At 49.6% G+C, this 4,453-nt stretch overlaps 1 pseudogene; it reads left to right on the plus strand.

The window, feature by feature from the left end:
- The first annotated feature begins 3,482 nt into the window (after window positions 1-3,482).
- On the plus strand, window positions 3,483-3,857 carry LOC132365557 (large ribosomal subunit protein eL31-like; annotated as a pseudogene).
- The last annotated feature ends 596 nt before the right edge of the window (window positions 3,858-4,453 follow it).

Here is a 4,453-nt window from a genome sequence, read left to right on the forward strand (position 1 = left end):
CCCCCACTTGCCACAACTAGAGAAAGCCCTCGCACAGAAACGAAGACCCAACACAGCCATAAATAAATAAATAAACAAAAAAAAAAAAAAAAAAAAAGAACTAATCTACCGCAGAAGTCTTAAAAAAAAAAAAAAAGAATTTCCCAGACAGGTACTTCCCTAGTGGTCCAGCGGTTAAGACTCCGTGCTCCCAATGCAAGGGTGCTGGGTTCTATCCCTGGTCAGGGAAATAGATCCCGCGTGCCGCAACTAAGACCCGCGCAGGCAAATAAATAAATAAATAAATATTTTTTTAAAAAAAGAATTTCCCAGACAGAAAGGAAAAGGCCAGCAGGGAGCCTCCCCGTAGGCTGTCATAGTCACTCAGTGACAGCAGTCAGACTCTCTCCTGTGGCTCAGCCCAGTGACCAGCCCAGGGCCACCATCCTCTGATGCCTTCCTGCCAAGAGCACCCCAGACCCACGTTTGGTACTGAGCCTTAAAAACCAGATTTCCTTTGGGAAAAGCAGGTGACTCCCGCAGTAGAATATTCTCGAAATTAACTGAATTCGTTCTGACATCAGGAAGAGGTGACCCCACACACCACACTCAGGTCTCTTCCATGACTCCACATCCTTAAAAAGGACGAGGGTGCAGCAGAGAGCAGCAGGGCTGAGGTTGGAGAGGAAAGCAGGATGGAGAGGGAACCCAGGGAAGAAGGCTGTGCCCAGCATGGAGGTGCTTGGGTTCTCCCTGAGTCATCGTAGGTCCACATCCTGCAGCCGGTGGAGGGGCTGTGGGAGGAGCCAAGACTGGAATGAGAAAGGCAGCAGGAGGTCCTCACTGTAGCCAGGCTGGAGATAATGATGGCTTTTGGTGGAGGTGAGGGCAAGAAGGCAGTGGAGGGATATGAGGAGGTAGAAACAGCAGACTGAAAGGGAGAAATCTAGGCTACAGCCCAGGTTTCTGGCTTTAAACAGCTGGAAAGAAGGGGGTGCCATTTTCCGAAATGGAAAAGGCTATCAGGGGAAGGAACAGCTACAGGGTGAGCCAATAAACCAAGACATCCATTCCAGCCACTCTGAGTGTGAGATGCCTGTGAGATAACCAAGTCGAGATGACAAGTCGGTAGCCGGGTGTCTTAGCTAGAAGCTCAGAAACAGTTCTGGGCTAAAGACATAAGCATCGGCATCGAGGGCGTAGTGTTTTTAAACTGCTGAGACTGTATGAGATAAGTTGGAGAGAAGGATCAGAAGAACGGAATGCCCAGGAGAAGGAAGGGGAGCTTCATGAAAAGGCCTGAGGAGAAATGGCCAGATGGGTGAGAGAAATAAAACAAGAGTGTGGTGTCCTGGGAACTGAGGAAAAAGGATTTTTCTTGAAGAAGGAAGTGGTCAACTGTGTTGACACTGACAAATTAGGTAAGATAAGAACAGGAGATGTAATAGATGTACTGGCCCAGTAATGACCTCTGGGTCATGCATGACTGTAGTGGACATTGTGGGGTGCTGCCCAGATCCTCCTTCAGGACAGAGGAGCTGAAGGAACGGCTTTGTGCAAGCTCCCACCTCCCCCAGGGGCAGCCCACGTCCAAAGCCTACAAGTGTTGTTCCCAAGACCATTCCCAAATACATTTCCCGCTTGGGCATCTTCTGTTCAGAGTCTGTTTCCAGGGAACCCAGCCTAAGACAGAGACCTTAGCAAGACCCGTCTCGGTGGAAGTGATGAGGATAAAATCTAGGTTTCAGGGAGCTGAGGAGTGACGGGGAGAGTGGGGGGAAGTGGAGACCACAGGCATAGGCACCTCCTTTCATAAGTATCACTTTAGGGCTCAGAGAAATGTGTCAGTACCTGGAGGAGGGTCAGAAAGTCATGGGTAAGGTATGTTGGGTGAGTGATATTACACCATGATTGGAGACCGTTGGGTGGCCTCAGTAGACAGAATGCCAAGGAGTCCAGCTCCTGCCCCAAAACCCGATGTGTGATTTTCAGGCCTGACTGTAGGTAATTACAAGGCTTTACCTGGCAGGTCCCAGGGGAAACTCCCTCCCCACCTTAGACTCGGTGACAGCCAGGCCCTGAAAAGTCTGACAGGAGCTGCAGTCCAGGACTCAGGTCCCTGGCTGGCCATTCTCTTACACACCTGCACTCCCAGCCCTGGCACCTTCATCCCTAGGCCTCTCCATCTGAGGTCTTCAGGTACATCTGCTAAAGCCCCCTTATGAGGGAGGAGGGGAAAGCCTTGAGGCACTGTTATCCATTGTGACTTGCACCCTGTACTTTTCCACCCTCCCCCTCCCCTCCCTTCCCCACCGGATCCAGGTCCATAAAACTGTATAGCCTTTGGTTCAGGCTCCCTCAGCAGTGAGACGACCCCCACTGATCCACCTGACCCTGGACCACTGCATGTTCCATGGGGGGGATATGGAACGGGGTGCCTCTTGCTTATACCATCGTGGTAAGTGATGAAAACCTCACTGGTACTCTCATCTGGGGCTTGTTGCTTCTATCAGCTACTCCTGGCAGCTCATCTCTCTCTCTCCAGCTCAGCTGAGCCCTTGATGACACTGATGATACCCATGAGAGCAGGACTGCTGCCCTTGGAAAGGACATGAAAGCGGTGGCAGGACCCGGAGCCCTGGCCCTGGCCTCTGGCAGGAGGACAGAGAGAAGAGAGCGTGGGGCAGCGCAGGCAGGCTAGCCAGCCGTGGGTGAGGGATGCGGGAGGGAAGCTCAGGAAGTCTGGTGTCTCCTATTTTCCCAATGAAGATCATCAGCTAAAGGAGGGAAGAGAGGGGTTTGGGGGATAAATGAGTGGACGTGAAACGATCCTCCAGGGCCATGAGAAAGTGAGCTCACCCAACAAAGGAGAGGGCTAACTGGGCAGTGTTGAGAGCCTATTTGAAAATCAGCGGCAGAATATCTGCAAAGTGCCTAGCTCGGCGATGGGCAAATAGCTCTGTTAGATGGGGAAAGGGCTGGAAGAAGAGCCCTCCCGGGGAGTGATGTTGACCTGTTGCTGTGTTTCTAGTTTCCACAGCAGTCCTGGGAGAAAAGGGTTCAGCCAGTGTCAGAAAGTGTGTCCAAAAACGACTTAGATGCACCCAGTTGAGCAGCCAAGGCCCACAGGCAGGGAAATTCAAAACACCAAACTGGCTGGCAAAATACAAGCAGTAAAACTCCAGCTACACCCACTCAGAGATTACAATTTGTATCAGAAAGTCCTCAAGTGCGGAATCATCGCTTTTTTCTCTTCCTGCTCCTGGGGCAGCACCAGCTGATGGGGAATCGCTAAGGTTGTTCTACTGAAAACGTGAAATTGCCCCAAGCGGGCTGCCCTGAAAGGCCCCATTACCTTGACTGTACTCACTGCCCTGGAGGCCTTGGGTGCCCCTGAGGTCCTGAGCAGACACAGAGGTAGAGGCCTCATTATTGTAAGTCTTAATGGTTACTGAGAAATAAAAATCATTGTCTTGCTTCCCTTCCAATCCTGGCCGGGCAGGATGGCTCTCGCAAAGAAGGATGGCGAGAAGAAGGGCCGGTCCGCCATCAACGAGGTGGTGACCAGAGAATACACCACCAACATTCACAAGCACATCCATGAAGTGGGTTTCAAGAAGCGTGCCCCTCGGGCACTCGAATAAGTCCGGAAATTTGCCATGAAGGAGATGGGAACTCCAGATGTATGCATTGACACCAGGCTCAACAAAGCTGTCTGAGCCAAAGGAATAAGGAATGTCCCATAACGTATCCGTGTGCGGTTGTCCAGAAAACGGAATGAAGATGAAGATTCACCAAACAAGCACTATACGCTGGTTACCTATGTACCTGTCACCACTTTCAAAAATCTACAGGCAGTTAATGTAGATGAGAACTAACTGCTGATTGTCCAATAAAGTTATAGAACTGCCAGAAAAAAAAAACAAAACATTGTCTCGGTTCACTGAATTGAGCATAATTAGTCAACCCAAACCAAGTCCTTCTTAGAACAAGTGGTTGCAAAATGGCTTATATTGATTGCATCATAAACACTTACATAATTAGACATTGTCTTTTGTCAGCCTCCCCTTTCAAGATAAGACCTTCAAACAGCATTATTTTGCAAGAATTACAAGACTGAGGACATAAAAAAAAATCCAAGCAAAACTGACTGTTTAGAGCCAATAACCTGGGCAGGGTCTCATGCAATGAACAAAGCCTATCCAAAAAAGATAAAGAACTTATTCTGCCTGGACAGAATCCCTTGGATGGCAGATCCAAGTCTCCTGTTCCTGGTTCTGAGCTTTCAACTGATCAGCTGTATTGGTCATCCTAACAGATTAGTGAAGGTCACTTGGATTCTCCAGGTCAGGCAAAGGAAATTGTAATCTGATCTATCAGTCAGGGATCTAGCAGGAAAGAGATGGAACATTCCAATAGAGCGATTGAAGAGGGTAGTATGAAGGGACTATTTATAGCGGGGTGGGCAGGGGTA

The sequence above is a fragment of the Balaenoptera ricei genome, chromosome 4 (assembly GCF_028023285.1).
Source record: "Balaenoptera ricei isolate mBalRic1 chromosome 4, mBalRic1.hap2, whole genome shotgun sequence".
In the NCBI taxonomy this organism is placed as follows: Eukaryota; Metazoa; Chordata; class Mammalia; order Artiodactyla; family Balaenopteridae; genus Balaenoptera; species Balaenoptera ricei.